The 27,950-nt window shown below is 46.0% G+C and overlaps 1 protein-coding gene across 7 annotated transcripts in view; it reads right to left on the bottom strand.

Moving 5' to 3' along the window:
* Positions 1 to 27,950, bottom strand: part of ZC3H12C (zinc finger CCCH-type containing 12C) — a 168,755-nt gene that overhangs the window by 132,333 nt on the left and 8,472 nt on the right. For 4 of the 7 annotated variants that reach the window (XM_029602481.1, XM_029602482.1, XM_029602480.1 and 1 more), the window contains exons 2-3: positions 21,751 to 21,836; positions 11,576 to 11,739 (exon numbers count right to left, since the gene is read on the bottom strand). The gene's annotated coding sequence lies outside the window, so the exon portion shown is untranslated. The remainder of the gene's footprint in view (positions 1 to 11,575; positions 11,740 to 21,750; positions 21,837 to 27,950) is intronic. The other 3 variants (XM_029602485.1, XM_029602486.1, XM_029602484.1) reach the window with 1 other exon arrangement.

Genomic DNA, 27,950 nt, shown 5'->3' with positions numbered 1-27,950 from the left:
TATTCGTGATGTGATTCTGCCTGGCAGAGTCACAGGTGGTGGTGGTGGCAGCTGAATACATAAAGATTGTGATGGCTTGGCTTGGACAGATGGTTGCTGTCCTGTGCCGCGTTGAGACCTAGCACAACCTCTTCCTCTTTGCGGTTGCTGCGGTCTGTGCTGTTGCTGGTAGGGAGGAGTCTGGTAGGATCTGTAGGGACGTCTAGCAAAAGACTGCCTATGTCCTGGTGTAAAAGTAACGCCCCTGTGCCGAATATGACGACGGAGTCACCAAAGACTGGACAGCAACAGCATGCTCTTTTAGATTTGCTACAGTCTCTTGGAATTTGTCACTGAAGAGGTTCCCACCCCTACACGGGAGGTTCACCAGCTTGCTGTGGACGTCTTCTCTGATTGCGCTGGCATGGAGCCATGCCATCCGGCAAGCCGCAATTGCAGTTGCTGACAATCTGGAGGAGGTTTCAAAGTGTGAGAAGGCCTGCTGTACCCGAGGCAGCATGCGAGGCTTCGACTACCCTCGTTGATGACATGGAGCTATAGCTGCCGCCGCCAAGATACCTTCCTTTTCCTTTCCCACTTTTTGTGGTTGTGGAATTAAGTCTTCAGACAATTTCCTCTTTTTAGCAAGAGGCTCCTGTAAGCTCTGTCTCACTCACAGTGCGATGTCCTCGAGGAAAGGTCGGAGTAAATCCGTGAGTTTGAGGAGGGAGAGGACCACCGAGATGGTGCGTCAATACATTCTTCTTCGGATGTTGAGACCTCATGTGGAAGCTGTCCCTTTGACGAGATGGACGGACAGGACGAGTGAGGACTTGAAATGGGCGAGTGTTGTCACGTGGATACCCTTGAGGGTTTCTTGTTATGGTCCTGAGACCTGGGCTTATGGTGTTCCATTGGGAGATTGGTCCCCATCTCTGGTAACTTCGTTGGCACCTCCTTCCCAATTTGGAAGTGAAATGCGTCAAACCCCTTTTTGTACGAGTCGACTTCGACCCTTCTTGCGTCGATGGTATTGTCTTGAATCCCTTTGTCGCATCTTGCTCGATTCCCACATTGTTGGAACCATCTGCGCCGGTCGATGCATGTCTTTTGCCAAACCTCCTTTGTGCGTCGTACCCTGAACATGCGCCGTATGCGGTGCAGTAGCAGAATCATGCATCGAGACTTGCGCCGTGGGCGTGCTGTGCTATGGTTTCTTCGGGGTGTCGACGCAATGCGTCGAGGGTTGCACCATCTTCAACGCAGGCTTTGTGTGTAACTCGGCGCCAACGGAGCATGCTTCAGCATATCAGTTGCTCGGGTTGACTCCGACACTGTCGGCAGACTATGCGTCTTCGCCTGCGTCGTCGGTAGCGGCTGTACCTCTCGACGCCGCGACCCAGATCGGTTCCAATGGGGTTTTGGGTGAGACCTATGGGGGTTTCTCTGCCCCTTCTGGTCGCTTTAGGCCTGTCCTGCCCTCCAAACCTGGAAGGGGGTGGCTCCATAGAAGCGGCTCTTCTTTATTTATTTTGGGTTTTTATATATCGGCATTCGAGAACGCAGTCCCATCATGCTGGTTCACATAGAACAGGGGTGCATCGTAAACATAAACTAAAAACAATGGTGCGGAAAATGCAGTTACATATAACAGGGAGATTGGAACTTGGCAGAGAAAGAAGAGAAAGGACAGGTTATTAATTCAAACATGTAAACAATAATGGGGATGGGGATTCTTACCTTCAGGCCTATGGATTTTACCAGCCCCGGGGAAGAATGTGCCTCCGAAGGTGGGGCATAAGGGGCCTGAGCCAGGGCCTTCAGATCCTCCATCTTCTGTGCCAGTTGTCTTTGGGCTCTCGGCGACATTCTCCCGCAATGTTCACAGGCATCCTGGATGTGGTCCGGTCCGAGGTATCTATAACATTGATCATGTCCATTCGTAATGGACAAGATCTTGCCGCATAAGCAAGGCTTGAAGCCTGAAGGCCACTGTGCCTTTTTCGACATACTATCTTTTAACTTTAAAACTTTTTCTGAGGAGTGTGAAGCTCCGCGTGCGGAAAGAAACAGGCGAGGAAATTAGTTTCCTGCGCGGGAACTCATACGCAGCCGCACAGAGCAAAGCTCTGTTTCCTTCTTAGGAAGCTCCAACTCCCGGGCCCTGATTGACAATTCCCATGACAGCATGGCTCATTCAGCCCTGCTATTGACAGGAAAAAGAGAGCTATACATGCTATCAACAGAATCTTTATTTTTATTACCCCACTGGAAAGTCACTGATAGTAGGGTTCAGAAAATAAAGTTATTTTTCTGTGAGGAAAGACTACCTCAGGAAAAAATTCAAAATTAAAGACTGAGAATGTGTGTTAGTTATAGGTTTCATTAGAGAAATACATCTAAAGTCGCATAAACATAGAAACCGAAATGTGACTGTATAACCTACCAAGTCTGCCCATCAGCCCAACAAATTTAGCTTTTCAATTACCATCAGTCCCTCTGAGTTACCATGCGTTTATCCCATATCATTTGGGCAACCAAAATGATAAAGGGGATGGAACAGTTCCCCTATGAGGAAAGACTGAAGAGGAGAGGGCTGTTCAGCTTGGAAAAGAGAAGGCTGAGGGGGGGGGGGGGGGGGGGGGGATATAATAGAGGTCTTTAAGATCAAGAGAGGTCTTGAACGAATAGATGTGAAAGGAAAATTGGTTCTTACCTGCTAATTTTCGTTCCTGTAGTACCATGGATCAGTCCAGACCCTGGGTTATGTCACCAATCCAGCAGAGGGAGGCAGAGAAAATATTCTAATGACTCTTGACGTATACCCTGGAGCATCACCTACAGTCAATCAGTATTGAGCAGTATCAAAGCAGAAATTTAACTACTAACATTAACTAGCTATCTAAATAGGAGAACGAATTTCCAATCACATCCTAAATGGAAGCAGAATCCCAAAAAAAATTCTTGGGAATAAACCAGAAAATATTAAGAAAAATAGACAGCATGAAAGGCGGTTTAATCACCCAAACAGTGAACGAGCGGACTCTCCAAAAAGACAAATATAATACACAGACATAAAGGGTGGGCGTCTGGACTGATCCATGGAGCTACAGGAACGAAAATTAGCAGGTAAGAACCAGTTTTCCTTTCCCTGTACGTACCTGGATCAGTCCAGACCCTGGGATGTACCAGAGCTGAATCAATTAGGGTGGGACCCAGAGAGGCCCGCTCGGAGAACTCTCTCCCCGAAGGCTGCCGAACTTGGAGCGTGAACATCCAAGCGGTAATGACAAGCAAAAGTATGCAATGACTTCCAAGTCGCTGCTTTACAAATCTCCTGAGGAGAAAATATAACTGACATTCTGCCCAAGAGGTAGCCTGTGACCTAGTAGAATGAGCTCTCAACCCTTCAGGAAGGTCACGAGGAGCTAGAAGATAAGCTGAACAAATTGTCTCTTTTAACCAACGAGCAATCGTAGCCTTTGAAACCTTATGACCTTTGCGAGGGCCACTCCACAAAACAAATGATCAGACAATCGAAAATTTTTTGTAACTTCAAGATAATGCAACAGAGCTAGTTGTACATCCAATTTTTTAAGATCCCTAGAGGAAGGATCCAAACGATCTAAAGACGGAAAAGCCGGAAGCTCTATGGACTGATTTAAATGGAAAGAAGATACTACCTTAGGTAAAAAAGATGGTACAGTCCGTAATGAAATTCCTGTATCAGAAATTCTAAGAAAAGGCTCTCTGCAAGACAAGGCCCGCAACTCTGAAATTCTACGAGCTGAAGAAATGGCCACAAGAAACACCACCTTCAATGTGAGATCCTTCAAAGTCGCATGATTAAGGGGTTCAAAGGGAGCCGAACACAGAGCCCTAAGAACCAAATTCAAACTCCAAGCAGGACAAGGATTCCGAAATGGAGGACGTAGATGTTGCGCACCTTTGAGAAAACGCGCTACATCCAGATGCGCAGCCAAGGATAATCCCTGAACCTTACCAAGAAAACATCCAAGCGCTGCTACTTGTACCCGTAAGGAACTACAGGACAAACCCTTGGCTAAACAGTCTTGTAAAAAAAGATAAAATATTGGATACCGAAGAGTGAACTGGATCTACTTGATGCTCATTACACCAAGATTCAAAAACCTTCCACACCCTTGCATAAGCCAAAGATGTAGGTGGTTTTCTAGAACGCAATAAAGTAGTCACTACAGCATCTGAATAACCTTTATTCTTTAACTGACGCCTCTCAAAAGCCATGCCGCTAAAGAGAAGCATTTGACCTCTTCCAAACAAACCGGACCCTGAGACAGAAGGCAGGGAAGATCTCGAAATCGAAGGGGACCGTCCAGTGCTAGTCTGACCAGGCCCGCGAACCACGGATGGCATGGCCACTCCAGAGCCACTAAGATAACGTCGACTTGTTGAATTTCTATGCGACGCAGAACCTTGCCGATTAGAGGCCAGGGAGGGAACACCTCTTGGCCAAGGAAGTACCAGAGCATCTACTCCTTCCGCTCCTCTTTCTCTCCTGCGGCTGAAGAACAGAGGGGCTTTGGCATTCTGAAATGTGGCCATGAGATCCATTGCCGGAATGGACCATCTGTTGCATATCATTTGATAGGCTTCCTCGCACAGTTCCCACTCGCCTGGGTCGAGATGATGCAGACTGAGAAAGTCGGCTTGAATGTTGTCCACCCTGGCAATGTGCGAGGCTGCGATGCTGAGCAGATGTTGCTCCGCCCAGGTGATCAGCTGTTGGGCTTCCTCCCTGATGGTTGATGTACACTACCGTGGTGGCATTGTCGGAAAGAACCTGAACCGAACATAAGAACATAAGAACATAAGAAAATGCCATACTGGGTCAGACCAAGGGTCCATCAAGCCCATCATCCTGTTTCCAACAGTGGCCAATCCAGGCCATAAGAACCTGGCAAGTACCCAAAAACTAAGTCTATTCCATGTAACCATTGTTAATGGCAGTGGCTATTCTCTAAGTGAACTTAATAGCAGGTAATGGACTTCTCCTCCAAGAACTTATCCAATCCTTTTTTAAACACAGCTATACTAACTGCACAAACCAAATTCTCTGGCAACAAATTCCAGAGTTTAATTGTGCGTTGAGTAAAAAAGAACTTTCTCCGATTAGTTTTAAATGTGCCCCATGCTAACTTCATGGAGTGTCCCCTAGTCCTTCTACTATCCGAAAGAGTAAATAACCGATTCACATCTACCCGTTCTAGACCTCTCATGATTTTAAACACCTCTATCATATCCCCCCTCAGTCGTCTCTTCTCCAAGCTGAAAAGTCCTAACCTCTTTAGTCTTTCCTCATAGGGGAGTTGTTCCATTCCCCTTATTTTGGTAGCCCTTCTCTGTACCTTCTCCATCGCAATTATATCTTTTTTGAGATGCGGCGACCAGAATTGTACACAGTATTCAAGGTGCGGTCTCACCATGGAGCGATACAGAGGCATTATGACATTTTCCGTTTTATTCATCATTCCTTTTCTAATAATTCCCAACATTCTGTTTGCTTTTTTGACTGCTGCAGCACACTGAACCGACGATTTCAATGTGTTATCCACTATGACACCTAGATCTCTTTCTTGGGTTGTAGCACCTAATATGGAACCCAACATCGTGTAATTATAGCATGGGTTATTTTTCCCTATATGCATCACCTTGCACTTATCCACATTAAATTTCATCTGCCATTTGGATGCCCAATTTTCCAGTCTCACAAGGTCTTCCTGCAATTTATCACAATCTGCTTGTGATTTAACTACTCTGCACAATTTTGTGTCATCTGCAAATTTGATTATCTCACTCGTCGTATTTCTTTCCAGATCATTTATAAATATATTGAACAGTAAGGGTCCCAATACAGATCCCTGAGGCACTCCACTGTCCACTCCCTTCCACTGAGAAAATTGCCCATTTAATCCTACTCTCTGTTTCCTGTCTTTTAGCCAGTTTGCAATCCACGAAAGGACATCACCACCTATCCCATGACTTTTTACTTTTCCTAGAAGCCTCTCATGAGGAACTTTGTCAAACGCCTTCTGAAAATCCAAGTATACTATATCTACCGGTTCACCTTTATCCACATGTTTATTAACTCCTTCAAAAAAGTGAAGCAGATTTGTGAGGCAAGACTTGCCCTGGGTAAAGCCATGCTGACTTTGTTCCATTAAACCATGTCTTTCTATATGTTCTGTGATTTTGATGTTTAGAACACTTTCCACTATTTTTCCTGGCACTGAAGTCAGGCTAACCGGTCTGTAGTTTCCCGGATCGCCCCTGGAGCCCTTTTTAAATATTGGGGTTACATTTGCTATCCTCCAGTCTTCAGGTACAATGGATGATTTTAATGATAAGTTACAAATTTTTACTAATAGGTCTGAAATTTCATTTTTTAGTTCCTTCAGAACTCTGGGGTATATACCATCCGGTCCAGGTGATTTACTACTCTTCAGTTTGTCAATCAGGCCTACCACATCTTCTAGGTTCACCGTGATTTGATTCAGTCCATCTGAATCATTACCCATGAAAACCTTCTCCATTACGGGTACCTCCCCAACATCCTCTTCAGTAAACACCGAAGCAAAGAAATCATTTAATCTTTCCGCGATGGCCTTATCTTCTCTAAGTGCCCCTTTAACCCCTCGATCATCTAACGGTCCAACTGACTCCCTCACAGGCTTTCTGCTTCGGATATATTTAAAAAAGTTTTTACTGTGAGTTTTTGCCTCTACAGCCAACTTCTTTTCAAATTCTCTCTTAGCCTGTCTTATCAATGTCTTACATTTAACTTGCCAATGTTTATGCTTTATCCTATTTTCTTCTGTTGGATCCTTCTTCCAATTTTTGAATGAAGATCTTTTGGCTAAAATAGCTTCTTTCACCTCCCCTTTTAACCATGCCGGTAATCGTTTTGCCTTCTTTCCACCTTTCTTAATGTGTGGAATACATCTGGACTGTGCTTCTAGAATGGTATTTTTTAACAATGACCACGCCTCTTGGACATTTTTTACTTTTGTAGCTGCTCCTTTCAGTTTTTTTCTAACAATTTTTCTCATTTTATCAAAGTTTCCCTTTTGAAAGTTTAGCACGAGAGCCTTGGATTTGCACACTGTTCCTTTTCCAGTCATTAAATCAAATTTGATCATATTATGATCACTATTGCCAAGCGGCCCCACCACCGTTACCTCTCTCACCAAGTCCTGTGCTCCACTGAGAATTAGATCTAAAATTGCTCCCTCTCTCGTCGGTTCCTGAACCAATTGCTCCATAAAGCTATCATTTATTCCATCCAGGAACGTTATCTCTCTAGCGTGACCCGATGATACATTTACCCAGTCTATATTGGGGTAATTGAAGTCTCCCATTATTACTGCACTACCAATTTGGTTAGCTTCCCTAATTTCTCTTAGCATTTCACTGTCCATCTCACCATCTTGACCAGGTGGACGGTAGTATACCCCTATCACTGTAGTCTTCCCTGATACACAAGGGATTTCTACCCATAAAGATTCAATTTTGTATTTAGTCTCATGCAGGATGTTTATCCTGTTGGACTCTATGCCATCCCGGACATAAAGCGCCACACCTCCTCCCGACTGCTCCTCTCTGTCATTGCGATATAATTTGTACCCCGGTATAGCACTGTCCCATTGGTTATCCTCTTTCCACCATGTCTCTGAGATGCCAATTAAGTCTATGTCATCATTTACTGCTATACATTCTAATTCTCCCATCTTACTTCTTAGACTTCTGGCATTAGCATACAAACATTTCAAAGTTTGTTTTTTGATTGTATTTTTATTCTGCTTTTTAATTGATAGGGATAAGTTAGAATTTTTTAGCTCAGGTGAGTTTTTAGTTACAGGCACTTGGACTACTTTTCTAATTATTGGAACCTCACTGTCGGGATGCCCTAATTCTAATGCATCATTAGTATCCTTTAAAGATACATCTCTCCGAACCATGCGCTGCTGAGCGACTGTCGGCTTTCCCCTTTGTTCTAGTTTAAAAGCTGCTCTATCTCCTTTTTAAAGGTTAGCGCCAGCAGTCTGGTTCCACCCTGGTTAAGGTGGAGCCCATCCCTTCGGAAGAGACTCCCCCTTCCCCAAAAGGTTCCCCAGTTCCTAACAAAACTGAATCCCTCTTCCTTGCACCATCGTCTCATCCACGCATTGAGACTCCGGAGCTCTGCCTGCCTCTGGTGACCTGCGCGTGGAACAGGGAGCATTTCAGAGAATGCTACCCTGGAGGTTCTGGATTTAATCTTTCTACCTAAGAGCCTAAATTTGGCTTCCAGAACCTCCCTCCCACATTTTCCTATGTCGTTGGTGCCCACGTGTACCACGACAGCCGGCTCCTCCCCAGCACTGTCTAAAATCCTATCTAGGTGACGCGTGAGGTCCGCCACCTTCGCACCAGGTAGGCATGTTACCAGGCGATCCTCACGCCCACCCGCCACCCAGCTATCTACATTCCTAATAATCGAATCACCAACTATGACGGCCGACCTAACCCTTCCCTCAGGGAGAGGTTGAAGAGCGATTAAGGCTAAACGAACCGCTCTGGTCTCTAAAAGATTGATCGACCACTGTGCTTCCTCTTCGGACCACTGACCCTGAACAGATGTATTCTGACATACCGCTCCCCAGCCTGAAAGACTGGCGTCTGTAGTAACCACAGTCCATTCCGGAATTTCTAGTGGTACAACTAGTTGCAGATTCGCTGTCTGTAAGCACCAATCTAGGCTGGAACGGGCCATCTCTGTAAGAGGAAGGGGGAAGGTGGTATAGTTCCGAAACCAAATTCCAGCGTGAAAGCAATGCAGACTAAGTGGTCTCATGTGCGCAAAGGCCCAGGGAACCAACTCCAGCGTAGAGGTCATTGAACCTGAAACTATCAAGTAATCCCAATAGACTAAGTCTCGAATTTGTGATTGAAACTTGAGAAGGCGATGCTCCAGAAGGAACACTATCCCTTGACGAGTGTCAAACCGTGCACCCAAAAACTCCAGAGAGATTGGGAAGGTAATAGGTGACTCTTGTCTTTGTTGATCACCCAGCCTAGAGACTGCAAAAGGCTGATTACCCTGCTGATTGTATAACAAAGGGATTCAGACTTCGCTCGAATCAACCAGTCGTCCAGGTACGGATGTACCAACAGGCCCTCCTTCCTGAGTTGAGCGGCCACCACAGCCATTATTTTGGTAAATGTTCTGGGAGCTGTGGCTAATCCGAATGGGAGAGCCCTGAATTGATAATGTTGCCCTAGAAACTTCTGATGATTGGATCGAATGCAGATATGAAGATAAGCTTCGGTGAGGTCGAGAGATGCTAGAAATTCTTCTCTGTGAACCAAAGCTATGACAGACCGAAGAGTCTCCATCCGGAACTTTGGAATACTTAGACAACGGCTGACCCTCTTGAGATAGAGAATGGGATGAAAGGTTCCTTCCTTTTTGGGAAAGACGAAGAAAATTGAATAACGACCCTTCCGATGTTGGAACTGGAACTATAGCTCCTAGGTCGCTTAAACGCTGTAGCAAGTCTTGGATTATGAGACGCTTTTGTAGGAAAGAACACGGTGAAATTAGAACAGGTGGTGAAGTCTAACAAAATCTAAAGCGTAACCTTGATTTATCACTGATAGAACCCATTGATCCGACGTACATCTGGCCCATTCTCCGTAAAACAGAGACAACCTGCCCCCTATGACGGGAACCAGAGAAAGGACCGGCCTTATCTCATTGGACAGATTTTGTGCCTCCTGAGACTTGGGAAGTTCCAGGTCTACCAAAGCGGCGGCCACGAAAGGACTGAGACCAATTCTGTTGTCTACCTGAAGACTGTTTAGCTGGAGGAGCCGAGGGACGAGAAGAACGAATCTTCTGTTAGACCGAAAACGAGAGCGAGATGAAAAAGAGCTTCTAGGCCTAGGACAGTCCCTCTGGCAATTTGTGAATCTTATTTTCCCCTAGGGACAAAATTAAATCTTCCAATTCCTTACCAAATAATAATTTTCCCTTAAAGGGTAAAGCCCCTAATTGAGCTTTGGAGGATGAGTCTGCAGACCAATTTCTCAACCAGAGAAGTCTGCGAGCCGATACAGAAGCAATGATAGAGTGAGCTGAGGTCCTAATGAGATCATATAAAGCATCTGCACTATAAGCAACTGTAACTTCCAGTCTACCAGCCTGAGCAACTTCTTCAGAGAGGGAAGAATTGTTTTGTAAAGCCTGGACCCATCTTAGTCCAGCTCGCAAAGCCAAGCTACTACACATGGCCGCCCGCACACCAAGAGCAGAAACCTCAAAAAATTCACTTAAGCTGAACCTCCAGCTTACAATCTTTGAGACCTTTAAGAGCCGTAGCCCCAGTTACTGGAATAGTTGTTTTCTTAGTGACGGCTGAAACAGCAGCATCCACCTTAGGAAAATTTTAAAATTTCCAAAGCTTCCTCAGGTAATTGATACAATTTTTCCATGGCTCGTGCTACCTTAAGCCCCAACTCAGGAGTATCCCACTCCCGCTACATAAGGTCAGTGAGAGAAAGATGAAATGGAAATGATGTCATGGGACCTCTAAGGCCAAGCAACACTGGGTCAACGTCACCCATCCGAGAATCCTTTACTGGAACCTCGAGACCCAATTCCAGTAAAATAGCTGGAATTAAGGGATTAAGTTCCTCTCTTCTAAACAGGCGGACTACTTTGGGGTCATCCCCATCCACAACATGAGGGTCTGAACTAATACTCAAAGCAGGGTCTTCATTTAAATCCCCCTCCGGCAAGGACTTGTCCGGGATAGGTAAAGAGCCATGCTCAGAATCATCTGAAAAAGAAAAAAATTGTCTGATCCGGACCCTGACGAAGGGGACGCTTCAGAGCTGACCCCACTCCCAAATCCGTGGGACTAGCCCTTTTTGAGGAACATGGCCTTAACCTCTGTTCAGATGAGAGACTCTTATGTCTCTTATGAAATTTCTTAGATTTGTAAGCTTTGCGAAGAAAACGAAGAAAATCCCCTGAAAAGGCAGAAGAGGAAGAAGAATCTGAAATCTCCTCCAGGCTTTCAGCCGATAAATATGGCCCTGTTTCGCGCGGCTTGTCCCCTCCAGGGACTGCCGGCTGCGGCGACAGCAGAGGCGGGTCAGAAGCACCCTGAATAGCTTGTTGTGTCTCCACCCTCAGAGTAGACAGGAGTGCCTTAGTTCCCACACTGCAGCAAAAAGAGTCTGGGGCAGGAGAGCAGCTGGGCCGAGGTTTTGGGGCTGCGCGAAGTGGCAGAGTCCCTTTTTAAAAAAAAAACAAAAACCCGGCAAACTTGATGAGCCTTCCCCCCCCCCGGGGAGACAGGATGAACAGAGACTCTCCCTAGAGAGACGCATGCGCGCATCTCCACAAGCGTGGCAGGCCGCACCTCGCGGCATTATAAAGTAAAAACGGCGCGAAATTAAAACTATGAAATAAACTAAAAGAAACCCCGGCGAAAAACAAAGGCACGGGCCCACCGAACACCAAAAGGTAGTAAACAACGATTCAGCTGTGAAGAATTTTTATTTTTTTTACCTGACCGAAATGCCGCGGTCTCCAGGAGCTGCTCCAAGTAGGGCGAGTGAGCCGGGCCCCCTGGTATCACCCCTGCCAGGAGTGGTTGCTGGGTTGAAAACCTCCCCAACTCCGGCAGCCTCAAAAACCAAGAGGGATAGTCCTCCCAGGAGGCAGTGAAACAGCTGTGAAGAAAAAATATATATATTTTTTTTTTAAATAACTTAAATGAAAAGAACAGGCTCTCTTCAAAAGAAAAAGAAAGCCTGCAAAAAATTAACTCCTAAACTACCTGACTAAAAAATAAACTACCACAGACTGCAGGGGTTAGGGACGTCCACCTCTGCTGGGAGACAGAGAAATACTGATTGACTGCAGGTGGTGCTCCAGGGTATAAGTCCGAGTCATTAGAATGTTTTCTCTGCCTCCCTCTGCTGGATTGGTGACATAACCCAGGGTCTGGACTGATCCAGGTACGTACAGGGAATTGGTTATTTACACTTTCAAATAATAGAAGGACTAGGGGGCATTCCATGAAGTTAGCAAGTAGCACATTTAAGACTAATCGGAGAAAGTTCTTTTTCACTCAATGCACAATTAAGCTCTGGAATTTGTTGCCAGAGGATGTGGTTAGTGAAGTTAGTGTAGCTGGGTTCAAAAAAGGTTTGGATAAGTTCTTGGAGAAGTCCATTAACTGCTAGTAATCAAGTTTACTTAGGGAATAGCCACTGCTATTAATTGCATAAATAGCATGGGATCTTCTTAAGTGTTTGGGTAATTACCAGGTTCTTGTGGCCTGGTTTGGCATCTGTTGGAAACAGGGCTTCATGGACCCTTGGTCTGACCCAGCATGGAAATTTCTTATGTTCTTATGTACTCCCTTTCATTCTCATTCCATGACCCCTTATTCTAGAGTCTTTTTTCCGTTGAAAGAGGATTGCCTCCTATGCATGGAAACCTTGGAGATATTTAAATGTCTATCATATCTCTCTATCTTGCCTTTCCCCTAGGGCAGAGCTTTCCAAAGTGTGTGTCGCGACACTTTAGTGTGTCGCCTGAGGTGTGCCGGTGTGTCGCGCAAGCCCGGTGCACGTGACACCGGCAAGTGGGAGCCAATGCGGCCGCCGGTGGACCTCATCCCACTGGCGGCTGAGCAGTGAAGTTTCGCTGGGCTGTGTTCCGGAGATGCATAGCAGGAAGATCGGCAGGGCCGTGGTGGAGCTTACGTCACCACGGCTCGAAGAAAAAGGTCACGCAGGTGCTACTCCTCCTTCCTGCCCATGCGGCCCCGGAAGAAAAATGTTGCCGGAGCGCACGGGCAGGAAGGCGGAGGAGCGTCAGCCACGTGCAGAAGAGGAGCAGCGGGCTGAGAGGAGGAGGAGGCCTGGTAGCAGGGTCCCCACCGCGGATCGGCCCGCGAAGAAGAGGGACGCCGCTGCAGAGCCCATCCTGCAGTGACCCGTGAAGAGGAGCCCAGAGGTAAGAGAGAGGCTGAGGACCTGTAGAGTGCGTGTATGAGAAGAGTTGAGAGATTGTGCGCGGGAGTGAGGACCTGAATGTTTGCAGAGACAGCATGTGAGAGCCTGTGTGTATGAATGATTGTATGAGAGAGAGCATGTGACAGTGAGAGCCTGTGCTTGAGCAAGACAGCATGTGGGAGTGAGAGAGCCTGGGTGTGTGAGAGTCAGACAGCATGTGCAAGAGAGAGACTGTGTATGAATGATTGTATGAGAGAGAGAGCATGTGAGAGTGAGAGCCTGAGTGTGAGTGAGAGAGAGAGAGAGAAAGCATGTGAGAATGAGAACCTGACTATGTTTGAGGGAAGAAGATAGATGGAGAGAAAAGATAGAAAAAAAAAAGACAATATGAAAGGAATTGGCAAAAAAATAAGAAAGGGGAGGTGGAACAAAAAAGCCTGTGACCAACTGATAGAAAACTAAGATCAGACAGCAAAGGTAAAAAAAAAAAAAATTACTTTTTACTGATTGGCACATGTAATCTTTGGTAATGTGCAAGAGTAGCACTTTCTCTATGCGGATCTCACAATGTACGAGATCAACATGGAGGAAGTGGAAACCCACGGGGCCTACACAGAGGAGGCAGCAGAATGGGCTTCAGTGCCAATAGCAGCAATCAGCGCCTCCCAAATAGCCATGCGGCATCAGTGACAGTGGCAGCAGAGGAATGAGAGAGGCTCTGAGGTTGCTGGCAAAAGAAAGAGAGGGGGTCTGCCTTTAGTGTGCATGTGTATGAATGGGAGACCGCCTGGGGGTGTATGTGTGTGAATGCATGGGTGCCTGCCTGAGGGTGTGTCTGTGTATGAGAATGAATGGGTGTCTTCCTGGGGTTTGTATGTGTGAGAAAAGGTGCCTGCCTGGGGGTCTGTTTGTGTGAGAATGAATGTGTACATGCCTGGGGGATGGGGAGGGAGTGGTGTGAAAATGAATGGGAGCCTGCCTGGGGGTCAGTTTCAGTGTGTGAGAATGATTGGGAACTTGCCTGGGTGTGTGTGTTTGTGTGTATGTGAGGGAGCCAGAAAGAGTGAGAGCATGAGAAAATCCAGGGGAGTAAGAGTTTGGGGGGGGGGGGGGGGTGTGGAGGGGGAGAGAGTGTCTTAGAGCCTGAGAGTGTGTCAGTGTCTGTGAGAGCGAGAAGTTATGGTGGGTATAAGAGCACGAATATGTATGTATGTGACAGTGTATGTATGAGAGAGAGAGGATAACCTCCTAATCCTCGACAATATCAGGGTGACTGGAAATCAAGAGCTCCCACGTATGGACAGCAGGGGCTTTTTAAAATCCTTATTAGTTTTAATTATTGGGTGTTATTTGATATATGTGCTGTTTTAAAATATTTTATTGGTTTTTGGGAAATTGTAAAAAATGTATATGATTTTAATTAATAGAAATTCTATTTATCAGTAGTTTTAAAATATTCTTTTATTAGTATGGTGAGGGTCTGTCTTTGCTCTGTGTGTGTGACCATGATGAGAGATTCTGCTAGCATAGGGATCTATAGCAATCTGGTTTGTTTTGTTTCCTCAGTAGGTGGTGTATTGGTATTCTAGGACCCAGTGTAATATTTACACTTGCTTTTTCACAGGTAGGGTTATTGTTGTTTGAATCCTTGGTGTTATTACTGTTGTGTTACAGTGGGATTGCAGTATAGATTTTGAGTGTCTTTTTTGCGAGGCTTTGTGTTAGTTCAATGTGCCTGGCAGTGGAAGGTGTTTGTGCTGCTGTTACTGTGAGGTGACACCAGAATTTGAAAATATCTTTTAGTACGATGAGCTGTAAGGGAAACATCCAAGCTCCATTGTTTGGGGGAATTTCAGTGGATGCAGAGTTACAGAACTGGAGGTGTAGGATTTATATTGACATTCTGTCCCTTCCTATAAATTCTAGTCTTCACTCTCACAGCCATATAGAATTAGTTGAATGAGGCTATCAAATAATTATATAGTGTGAAACTGGCCAGCTTTTTAAAATTATGCAGAAGACCCTTTGGACTTTCTTATTAACACCAAATATTCAAAATCTGTGTTCATCCCATCAAGCTCATATATCTCATTAAAGAGGTAAATTGAATAACACAATAACTTTGTTTTATTATTGTTATTCATAAATTAGAACATTAATCTTGGAATATTATATATTTTTAATATAAATGAGAGGTTTTCACAAGATAAAATGTTTCACGACACAACCTATTATGTATATATTTAAGGAAACATACATAAAAACAAGTTTGCTTACCGTAAACGTTGTTTCCGTAGATAGCAGGATGAATTAGCCATGCTGTCATGGGATCTGTCCATCAGGTCCGGGAGGTGGAGCTTGATAAAGCAGAGGTTAATTTTTGTATCCTCTGCGCCTGCGTGTGTGTGTTCCCGCGCAGGCAGAGTAACTTTCCTCAGTCTGTGATTAAGCAGGTACACGTCCGGTGTAATGTGATTGCCAGGGAGGAGGGCGGGTCAGCATGGCTAATTCATCCTGCTATCTACGGAAACAACGTTTACGGTAAGCAAACTTGTTTTTTCCCGTCGATAGCAGGGCTGAATTAGCCATGCTGTCATGGGAGTCACAAGCTCCCAAGTAAGAGACACGTGGCAATCACTGGTCCTGATCCATTGCAGCTTGCAGGACTGTGTGACCCAATCGTGCATCTGATGACGTTTGTTGGTCTAGGCAGTAATGCCTAGTGAACGTATGTAATGAAGTCCAAGTAGCAGCCTTACAAATGTCTATGGGCTGTATGTTTCTGAGATGAGCCCACGAGGTGGCTAGGGCCCGAACTTGGTGAGCTCTTGGCTTCCTTGAGAGAACGGTATTCCGTTTGTTGTAGCAAAACTGAATACATTGAACTATCCAGCTGGATATGGTACGTTTTGACACTGACAGTCCTGGGGCCTTAGGGTCGAAGGATAGGAATAGCTGTGAAGGACGTGTGGAAGAAGACGTCCTATTCTTGTAGTAAGCGAGAGCTCTTTTACAGTCTAGAGTGTGAAGCAACGCTTCTCGAGATGATGCATGTGGTTTAGGAAAAAACGTGGGAAGCTCTATAGTTTGAGTAATGTGAAATTGCGACACCACCTTTGGCAAAAAGGTAGGGTGAGTTCGAAGGACCACCTTTTGATGAAAAAACTGTAAATATGGTTCATAATGCACTAGTGCTTGCAGCTCACTGACCCGTCTAGCCGAAGTGACGGCGACCAGGAACACCACTTTCCAGGTAAGGAACTTTATGTGTGCCGATTCCAATGGTTCGAACGGAGGAAGCATGAGTTGTTCCAGTATTAAATTTATATTCCATGGAACCGGCGGCTTGTGTGTGGGGGGTCGTATATGCAGGAGACCCTTGAGGAAACGGGTGAGTAAAGGATGCGTGGCTATCGAGGCCTGTTTATATGGTTTGTGATAGGCCGCAATGGCGCTGAGGTGCACTCTAATCGAGCTGGTGGCGAGTCCCGTTTCGAATAAGGTGTGAAGATAATCCAGTAATAACTGTGGTGAGCAGTCAATGGGAGATATCTTCTGGGCTACGCACCATGTGGTATACCTTTTCCATTTATATTGGTAATTACGCCTAGTAGAGGGCTTTCTGGATTCCAGTAGAATGCATTGAGCCTTGTAGGAGACCTGCTGCTCAGTTAGCAACCACCTGTCAATCTCCACGCTGTTAAGTGTAGGGAGGAGTGCAGTGGGTGCAATAGCGTTCCCTGATCCTGCTGTAGTAGATCTGGTCGCTGTGGCAGTCATATTGGTGCCTCGGTGGAGAGGTGCAGTAGGTAGCTGTACCAGGGTTGTCTGGGCCAGGGTGGGGCGATGAGGATCAAGTGAGCCTTGTCCATTATGCATTTTTGAATCGTTCTGGTAAGCAAGGGAATGGGCGGAAATGCATATAGAAGCCCCTGAGTCCACGGAATGAGGAAGGCATCTTGCACCAGCCGACACTTGCTGGGACGAATCGAACAGAACCTTGGAAGTTGCGCATTGAGTTCCGTCGCGAATAAGTCTATCAATGGCGTGCCCCACCTGGCAAAGACACTGAGTACTACGTCCCGGTTGAGGGACCATTCGTGTGGGTGGAAGATTCTGCTCAATCTGTCCGCTCTCGTGTTTGCTATCCCGGGCAAGTAGGTGACTTGGAGATGTATCGAATGCTGGTGAGCAAATTGGAAAGTGAGCAATGCTTCCTTGCAGAGGGGCCAAGAGCCCGATCCGCCTTGCTTGTTGACATAAAACATTGCCACCTGATTGTCCGTATATACCATGACTCGTCGCCCTTGCAGAAAGGGTTGAAACGCTTGGAGAGCGTTGCGAATCGCTCGAAGTTCCAGGAGATTGATTTGCATTGTCTGTTCTTTTACGGACCAGAGCCCTTGTGTTTCGTGAACTTCGAGATGTGCCCCCCAGCCTTTCCGGGAGGCATCCGTCGTCAGAACAGCGTCGTGCATGGGCTGTCGGAATAACGCTCCCTTTACTAATGTGGATGGAAGGAGCCACCAAGTTATGTCCTTTCTCATTTCCGCGGTGAGGGCAATCGACTGTGTGAGTGGCTGGGAGTGTTGACTCCATTGCCTCTTGAGTCCCCACTGCAGTCGTCGCATATGCAGTTTGGTGTTCGGGACTAGAAAATTTGCCGCCGCCATGTGGCCGAGAAGGACCAGGATTTGCCTGGCCGACGAGGTTGGCCGTGGTAAGAGGTCGCTTAAAAGGGCCCGCATCTGTGTTTGGCGGTCCTGCGGTAGAAACGCCCTGGATTGGGTGGTGTCCAGATACGCTCCTATGAATTGTAGGCGTTGCGTCGGCGTTAGGTGAGACTTCTTGAAATTGACTACCAGGCCGAGTTGGTGCAGGCAACGAAGGATCTGGTCTAGCTGATCGAGGAGATAGTCCTGCGAAGACGCTACCACTAGCCAGTCGTCCAGATAAGGAAAAATCATTATCCCCCTTTGCCAGAGATGAGCCACCACCACTACCATGCACTTGGTAAACACTCTGGGCGCCGCTGACAACCCGAAGGGAAGTACCCGGTACTGGTAATGTTGCTGTCTGTAAGTGAAGCACAGGTATTGCCAGGAAGAGGGGTGGATCGGAATGTGAGTATACGCGTCCTTCAGGTCGATGGAACACATCCAATCGTTGGGTTGCAGTAAGGGTAGGATGGATTTCATGGACACCATCTTGAATTTTTCCTTTTTCAGACACTTGTTGAGTTCCCGGAGATCTAGAATGGGTCGCAGGCCCTCCGATTTCTTGGGAATTAGGAAATATGGGGAATAAAATCCTTGATTGTGGGTGTGCGAGGGCAGTCGGACAATCGCCCTCTGTTGGCATAGGTGTAATATCTCCTGTTGGAGTTGTGGATGATCTCGGAAGGTCCTGACGGAGGGGACGTGTGGGAAATGCGGCCTGGACTGAAACTGCAACCGGTACCCGTGTCTGACTATGTCCAGCACCCATTGATCCGATGTTATCTGATCCCAAACTGCTAGTCGGGACTGGACTGGATTCTTCCTGGCGGGAAGGTTTGGAGTGATGGTGGCTGCAAGTTCAAAAAGACTGAGAGGTTTTCGGGGCAGTCGATTGTTGTTGGGTCTGCTGACGCTGCGCTCGAGGCCTACCCCTCCTCGGCAAAGTAGACTGTTGTTGTTGTTGGTGCGGCCTTTGGTATGGTTGATATGTTTGATAGGACTGAGAGCGGTAACCTTGATATGGACGGAAGGGTCTCTTTCCGTAGGAGGGCTTACGAGGGTATGGAGTAAACCGCTTCGTCGGATGGTATGTTGTATGAGAGTGCAGGGACTGAACGGATAGTGCTTCGTCCTTGAGCTTACCCACCGTTTCTTGCAAATGCGCCCCAAACAGGTTATCGCCCGTGCAGGGCAGGTTGGCAAGCTTGCTGTGAACATCTTCTCTAATGGAACTAGAGCGAAGCCATGCCGTTCTGCGAGCCGCTATGGCCGTCGCGGACGCTCTGGAGGAGGTCTCCATGCCCTCGTAGATTGAGCGGAGTAGATGACGTGAACATTCCTCCATATCGTGCAGGGTTTGCGGGGTCTGCCCCCCCCGCAGTGGAAAGGAGGCCTTTGGTGGCCTGGACGCACTCGTATAAATACTGCACCATATAAAACTGGTGGTGCAGTATCCGTGTAGTGAGCATCGAGTTTTGGTATATCTTCCTTCCCACCTCGTCCAAATACCTATGATCTTTATTCGGTGGATAAGATGTGTGGAGTTTCGTCTTTTTAAAGCGTTGCATCGCCGACTCGACTACCACTGATTCATGCGGCAGTTGTGGAAGAGCGTACGGGGACTCTTTCCTAATCCGAAATTTAATATCCGTCTTCCGGGATACGGATTGCATGGCTTGAGGGGTCTCCCACGACTTCAGGAGCAACTTATGTAGAAGGTCATGCGGTGGAAGTGTGGTCGGTTCACCTGGAACGTCAAAAATTTTTAGAAGCCCCAACGTTTCAGCCCTAGGATCATGCTCCTTTTGAACTTGTAATTGCAGAATCTTTCCTATCTTTTCTAAAAACCTCAGATAGGAAAGGTCTTCAGGAGGTGAGTATGGTTCTTGTTGACCTTCTTGAGGGTCTGAGGGGAATCCCGTAGATGACGTAGGGGAATCCGAAAACGAATCGTCCCGGTCGCATGATACGGAACGGCCCGGTGATAGCGGACTAGCTCGCTGCGGACGGGAAGAGGGCTCCCTCTATCCTTTTCAGTGATAAAAGATGCTTGAATGGCTTCGTAAAATCCTGATAAGGATTGTGATAACTGCCAGAAGGCATCCTTTGCCGCAGGCGGCATCGCTTTCAGCATGTCCTGCCCGCTTTGATCTTTCTGAGGACTAGGAGCATGATGTGACCCTCCGGTTCAGACCCTGATCCCGGCGAAGCATGAGATGATGTGAGATATATCGTGGAGCCCTCGCTCCGGTGATGGGACCCTCGAGACGATCTGGACGTCGACGTGTTCGTTGGGGTATGTCTTGAATGCCTAGTCTTGTGGTCTCGGTACGAGTCCCTCCTTCTCTCTTTACTACGACGAGAGACTAGGTCCTCTGCCGTGTCACGCGGGTCCCGTGAGCTGTGTGAGGAGGAACTGGATCTTTTATGATGCGAACTAAGCGAAGAGGAGTTCCTTGATCTCTTTCGCTTATGAGACTCCTTCCTTGTGTCCGACAATGCATACAGCATTGGGTCTCGGTTTGTAGGTACAGTCACAAACTTCCCTGAGGGGTCCTTTTTATGTACCCTGGACGAAGGATCCCTCACAGTCCTGGAAGGCCACGGTATTTCCCCGCCTTCTGTTGAATGTTCCGGCGTCTCGTGACTGCTGGAGTCCGGGCGCTTTGGCCTTGCCTGCGGTCGCTGTTTGTCTGGTACTTTAGGGCCTTCTGGTGCCCTGTGTAGGTGCTTTGGTTGTTGTGGCGCCGTATGCTTTCCTGGCGTCTTATCCTTCGGCACCGCACGCTTCTTGGTCGCCGTCTTGTCTTTCGGCGCCGTCCTGACTTTCGGCGCCGTACTTCCCTTCGGCGCCGTACGGTGTTTCGGCGTCGTACTGTCCCCCGGTGCCGTATGGTGTTTTGGCGCCATATGGGACCTCCGCTCCTTATGGGCCTACGGCGCCATAGGGCTTCTTGGCGCCATTGTTAAGTGCGGCGCCGTGCTCTCCGTTTGCAGAGGCGCCATCTTTGCAGTAGCCGGCAGCGGTTTGTGCGGCGTCTTAGTGGACGGTGCCGCATCTTTGGCCTTCAAATCCTTATGGCGCCGTTTCTGCGGCTCATGACGCGGTGAGGGGCTGAGACTCGGCGTCAAATGGCGGGATGTTTTGGGTTGCCTATGAGGCGAACGGCTGCGTCTCGAGTCTATACTGGACGTCGAATGAGAAGCAATTTTCCGGACAGGAAGGGTCGCAGGGCCCTGCTCCCTTGTTACCTGACTATCGAATAGAGCCTTAGGTGCCGAATACTGTATTTTCTTCACCGGTCCCGGTGAAGAGTGGGCCTCTGACGCCTCCGGGGTGCTGAGAAGTTCCTTGAGCCTGTAGGCCCTCTGTCGCTTCGCCCTGGGGGACATCTTTGCACAAAATTCACAGGTTGACATGGCGTGCTCGCTGCCCAGGCACCGGTAACACCGGTCATGCCCGTCTGTTACCGACATCACCCGGTTGCAGCGGCAGCGCTTAAAACCTGATTTGGACATTTTACTGAGGAACAATTCGGCTCCGCGTGCGCTCCCGCGCGCGGAAAAAACAGACTGAGGAAAGTTACTCTGCCTGCGCGGGAACACACACACGCAGGCGCAGAGGATACAAAAATTAACCTCTGCTTTATCAAGCTCCGCCTCCCGGACCTGATGGACAGATCCCATGACAGCATGGCTAATTCAGCCCTGCTATCGACGGGAAAATTGTCGAAATACATTTCGTTCGTTTAACCTTTAACCTCTGGTTTGCTAGTAAACTGAATTACTGTGTCCCGAAATTATGTTTGTCTAAAAAGTGTGTCACCAACATGAAAAGTCTGGAAAGCTCTGCCCTAGGGTATGTGTTTAGATCTTTAAGTCTTCACCATATACTTTAGAATGAAGTCTACTGACCATTTTAACACACACTTTGGACCAACTCCAACCAGTTTATATACAATCTCCAAATTTGTACACATTATTCCGCTTGAGGGCTCACCTGGGATCTATGCAGGAGCAATATCACCTCTTTCTGCCAACCATTCCTCTCCTTACGCAGCCAACCTGATTAGTTTGGGGATTTTCCTGGAAAAATAAAATTGATAAAACCACAGACTTCAATAAGAATTGAAAATAGGAAAAATGACAAAATCCCATATAAACTCCAGCTATAGTATAATCCAAATTATAAATAGGGTTTATAATCACAATCCTACATTGAGATTTGGTGTAACAAGTGTATATGTTCTAAAGTGCATTTGCCCCTAATCAGTTTCACCTTCAGCCCTCAATTACTTTCATAACTGGACAAAGCCATGGGGCCTAATGAGGTTCATCCCAAGATACTGAGGGAGCTCAGAGATGTGCTGGCGAGTCCGCTGCGTGACCTGGTCAATAGATTCCTAGAAACAGGAGTGGTGCCGAGTGATTGGAGAAGAGTGGTGGTGGTCCCACTTCACAAGAGTGGGTGGAGAGAGGAGGCTGGAAACTACAGGCCGGTTGGCCTCACCTCGGCGGTGGGAAAAGTAAAGGAGTCGCTGCTCAAAGAATAGTGAACTATCTATAGTCAGAAGAATTGCTGGACCAGAGGCAACATGGATTCACCAGGGGAAGATCCTGTCAGAGAAATCTGATTGACTTTAGGTGACTAGGGAATTGGATCGAGGAAGAACGCTTGATGTCATCTACTTGGATTTCAGCAAAGCTTTTGATATGGTCCCACACAGGAGGCTTGTTAATAAAATGAGAAGCTTAGGAGTGAGTGCCAAGGTGGTGGCCTGGATTGCAAACTGGTTGATGGACAGAAGTCAATGTGTGATGGTAAATGGAACTTAGAAGAGAGCGGTGTTAAGCGGAGTGCCGATCGGTGTTGGGACCAGTCCTGTTCAATATCCTTGTGAGCAACATTGCAGATGGGATAGAAGGTAAGGTTTGTCTTTTTGTGGATGATACTAAGATCTGCAACAGAGTGGACATGCCGGAAGGAGTGGAGAGAATGAGACGGGATTTAAGGAAGCTGGAAGAGTAGTCGAAGATATGGCAGCCGAGAATGAATGCCATCTCACCCCCTATTACATAATTTCCCCCTACAAATGTTTTTCTGATGTTTTTCTGATATCCTGGTATGAACATCTTTTTGCCTGCTGATTTGGTACTGTGCACTAACTTGTATATAGTTTCTGTTATAGTTCAATCCCATAGCATATACCCATAGCTTTTACTCATTGATGTTTGTATTTCTTGTAAGGGCTCCTCCCAAATATTATTTATATGTTGCCTAGTTTACTATGTTATCTGTTATTTGTAAGGGCTCTGCCCAATGGTTTTTTGTTCACTGTAAACCGATGCGATGTGCGAACGGTTATCGGTATAAAAGAAATGTTAAATAAATAAAATAAATATGGGGTGTGGAAATCCAAAAGAACTGTATTTGATGGGGGGTGAAGGGCTGATGTGCACGAAGCAGGAGAGAGACCTTGGGGTGACCGTGTCTAATGATCTGAAGTCGGTGAAACAATGTGACAAGGCGATAGCTAAAGCCAGAAGAATGCTGGGCTGCATAGAGAGAGGAATATCTAGTAAGAGAAAGGAAGTGATGATCCCCTTCTACAGGGCCTTGGTGAGGCCTCACCTGGAGTATTGTGTTCAGTTCTGGAGACCGTATCTCCGAAGGGACAGAGACAGGATGGAGGCGGTCAAGAGAAGGGCGACCAAAAAGGTGGATGGTCTTCATAAAATGACTTATGAGGAGAGATTGAAGAACCTAAATATGTATACCCTGGAAGAGAGGAGGAGCAGGGGTGATATGATAAAACCTTTCAAGTATCTGAAAATCTGTAACGATCCATGGTCAACAACAAACCTTTTCCGTTGGGGGAAATAAAAAAAATCATGATTTGAAACTCCAGGGAGGAAGACTCAGAACCAATGTCAGGAAGTAATTCTTCACAGAGAGGGTGGTGGATGCCTGGAATACCCTTCTGGAGGAAGTGGTGAAGGCAAACTGAAGGATTTCAAAAGGGGCATGGGATAAACCCTGTGGATCCATAAAGGCTAGAGGATGGGAATGAAGAGAAGAGCTATGGGGGTGGCTTGCTACCCTTACTCAATAAGCTTTCACACGGTTAATGCAACTCCAACATTGCTCTCTGCTTCAACGGCAAGGGAAAATGTGGAAGAGAGGATTTGCATTCAGACAAAAACCAACAAGGACTGAACTACGCAGTCTGGGTAAACAAATAAGCATGGGGGTAGCTTTCTTATTGTGGCAGTTACTACCCTAAACCAATTAAGCCTGATACTTCACATTGAATGCATATACAGCATTGCTCTCTGCTTCATTGGCAGGGGGAAATGTGGAAGAAAGGATTTACATTCAGACAACATTAATAATGCATTCATCTGTGCAGTCTGGGTAAACAAGCATCAGGGTAACTTGTTTGATGCGGCAGTTACTACCCTTAACAATTAAGCCTTATGCTTCACCTTTGATGCATATAGGGAAAAATAACCCATGCTATAGTTACACAATGTTAGGTTCTTCCATCACTCAAGAAAAATCTAGGCATCATAGTGGATAACACATCGAAATAATCTGTTCAGTGTGCTGCAGCAGTCAAAAAAGCAAATAGAACTTTGGGAATTGTGAATAAAACGGAAAATGTCATAATACCTCTATCGCTCCATGGTGAGACCGCACCTTGAATACTGTGTACAATTCTGGTCGCCGCATCTCAAAAAATATATAATTGCGATGTAGACGGTACAGAGAAGGGTGACCAAAATGATAAGGGGAATGGTACAGCTCCCCTATCAGGAAAGACTAAAGAGGTTAGGACTTTTCAGCTTGGCGAAGAGATGGCTGAGGGGGGATATGATAGAGATGTTTAAAATCATGAAAGGTCTAGAATGGGTAGATATGAATCGTTATTTACTCTTTCAGATAATAGAAAGACTAGGGGGCACTCCATGAAGTTAGCATGTGGCACATTTAAAACTATTCGGAGAAAGTTCTCTCTCGCTCAATGCACAATTAAACTCTGGAATTTGTTGCCAGAAGATGTGGTTAGTGCAGTTAGTATAGCTGTGTTTAAAAAAAGGATTGGATAAGTTCTTGGAGAAATCCATTACCTGCTATTAAGTTGATTTAGAAAATAGCCACTGCTATTACTAGCAATGGTAACATGGAATAGACTTAGTTTTTGGGTACTTGCCAGGTTCTTATGGCCTGGATTGGCCACTGTTGGAAACAGGATGCTGGGCTTGATGGACCCTTGGTCTGACCCAGTATGGCATGTTCTTATGCAACTCCAACATTACTTTCTGCATCAACAGTAGGGGGTGGCAGGAAATTTGAATCAGTTACCAACAAGGGCCCTGAACCTGGTGGTCGGTGAAACATAAGTATGGGAAAATAAGTCGTATGGGTCGTTTGGTCTTTTTCTGCCATCATTTCTTTTTTTATTATTTTATGTTTATTGATCTTTAGATAATTACAAAGCATTTTCATCTTTGTACAGAAAACAAGAAATCAAACATATTCAATCATAATAATTCCAGAAATCAAATCTTTCTCTAGTACAAGTAAAAAATTGTGGGGGAGAGCACTTAAATTAAATTGGAAGCTCAGTTATAAATTCTTATACAATCAAAATAATCAAAGGAAAATGCCATTAACTTGCATTCGTAAGACCCATTTTACTATGCTAGGTAGTTGGACCTTCAGTAGGCGTTTATGTTATCATTGCCCTTCTATGGGAATTGAGCCATGCTTTCAGTTGTTCAGGAATTAGAAACACGTAGGTATTATATTGGATGATACATTTACAGGTGTTACGTAGCCCCCAACTCTCTAGTTTCCTGTCAAAGTGTCAGGAAACCTTTCCTCCTTGGTCCTTGCCAGATCAGGAAAGATCTGGACAAATTGGCCATAAAATTGACAATCTGAAAGAACAACAAGTGCAGATCAACTTCTTGGATTCAAATGTTTATTCAGTATAGACAGATTCAATGGCAACTCCACTGTCAAATTTATTGTTATTCCAATCACGGGTAGGGGTCCCCCAACACGGACTCCGTGTTTCGCCCACTGGCTGCGTTGGGACAGCACCATATAATCAATATTCTTCAAAAAGTTCAACATCAAGGTTACTCCGTGTTGGGGGACCCCTACCCGTGATTGGAATAACAATAAATTTGACAGTGGAGTTGCCATTGAATCTGTCTATACTGAATAAACATTTGGATCCAAGAAGTTGATCTGCACTTGTTGTTCTTTCCGATTTCCTGTTCAAAGTGCAGTACCAGCCTGTGTGGTGTTTGGATTTCTCCCATAAAATTGACCCCATATATTGGAAATAGTTCCTCATTATCACGCCCATGTCTTGTTCATATATGAAGGAAATCAACAAGGTGGCTCTCTCGATCTCTACAGTCGAGGATTCAAGAAAGTCAGATTCCCCAGATCCATTTGGTTTTGTATCATCCTTTCGAATGAGTGAAAGGTAAAAAATAGACCTTATTGAAAGATGGTTTTCTTCTATAGGAATCTGTAGTATTTCATTTAGGTATCTTCGCAGAGTTACTCTTGGTTGTTCCCCCAATAGTTTGGGGAAATTTAACAACCTTAAGTTAAGCCTTCTTAACCTGTTCTCCAGAAGCTCTGTTTTCTTATTTAAAAGTAACTGTCCTGAATCATGGCTGTTTGTGCTCTCTGTATTTCTTTAATTTGGTTTTCAAGCAATTGTATTTTATTTGGATTGCTCATTTATTCTTTTATCCTGTTCATGGGTTATTATTTCCAACCTCGAGGAAATCTGAGTTATTTGGTTCATACAACTTTTGCAGGGCCAAGTTTTGGTGGGCCATCAATTCCCATAAGGAGTCCAGCTTGATCACAGTGGGTTTACTTGGAGGAATCAGCTCAACATGTTGTTCCTTTGTAGTCGATGAAGCCATTGAAGAAACATTTGCCATGGGAATCAAAACAGCCTTACCATTGCTGGTATCTGGTTTCAAAATGTATACAGACATCGGGGCTGTAACTCCTCCTCATACTCTATCGAGACCGCCAGTTTCTGCTCCCTCTATGGCTACCTCTGAGCTATCAGCTCCAGGTATCTCCATTGCAGTTTCCACTGGCAGGTTAGTCGATATCGCATGTGGACTCCTAGGCGTGTGGGGGGGGGGCCTCAAAGAAAGTTCCCCAGACGAAGCGGCTGCTTCCTTGCCAAGCTCATCAGCGGGGCTCGGCCCCTCCTGCTTCTGTTAAACACGAGCACACTTGGAATGGTTTTTTGTCCTGAGGGAAGTGGGGGGTTACTTTCTCCTTTTTGGGGGCATGTTAAGCAACAAATTAGTCCTTAATCAGAAATTTTAATGGGAGCGCCGAGTCAGCGCTACTAGCAAGCGACCATCTTGGCCCCTCCCCCCCTTCTGTCATCATTTCTATGTATCTATGTTTCTCACAGGACAAGCAGGATGGAAGTCCTCACATATGGGTGACATCCCGTGATTGGGCTGCATCCTGATGTCACCCATATGCGAGGACTAACATCCTGCTGTCCTGTGAGAACACCTGTTACAGGTAAGCAACATTTGCTATATGTATCTATGTATATTCTTTACAAATCTATGTAAAAAACATATTGCAATGTTATCTTTGATCTTTATTTTCCCAAAGCAAATAATCTTTCTAGTCCCTAAGACAAATTTTAATACATTTTGTAGCTCTCTCAAAACTCATTTTCATCAGGTTCCTTCCAGTAAAGAGATGAATAAAACATCTCATTTTAATGAGGTCATATCCTAGCAGAAGAAAATGTCATTCAGTATATCACCTTTCATAAATGCAAGGATTTTCCCATTCCTTGCTAGTCACCTGCTAACTCTTTACTGTTATTCCAGTTTCTCTTAGAATCGCCAAATTTTCAGGTGCCCATATAAGAAAATTATTCCTTACCTGCTAATTTTCGTTCCTGTAGTACCATGGATCATTCCAGACGGTGGGTTATGTCCCCCGTCCAGCAGATGGAGTCAGAACAAAAACTCTCAGGGGAGGTCCTATATGACCACGCCTCCCCTGACTCAACTCTCAGTAACTAGACTATCAATGCCAAGACGAGAAGAGGCCCAGAGGGATCAAGTATAAAAAACATGTTACACATACCCGCTGTCTCTTAAACAGCCGAAAATTCGTTT

Source organism: Rhinatrema bivittatum, chromosome 5 (assembly GCF_901001135.1).
Source record: "Rhinatrema bivittatum chromosome 5, aRhiBiv1.1, whole genome shotgun sequence".
Lineage (NCBI taxonomy): Eukaryota > Metazoa > Chordata > Amphibia > Gymnophiona > Rhinatrematidae > Rhinatrema > Rhinatrema bivittatum.
This window is presented reverse-complemented; position numbering and strand designations above follow the sequence as displayed.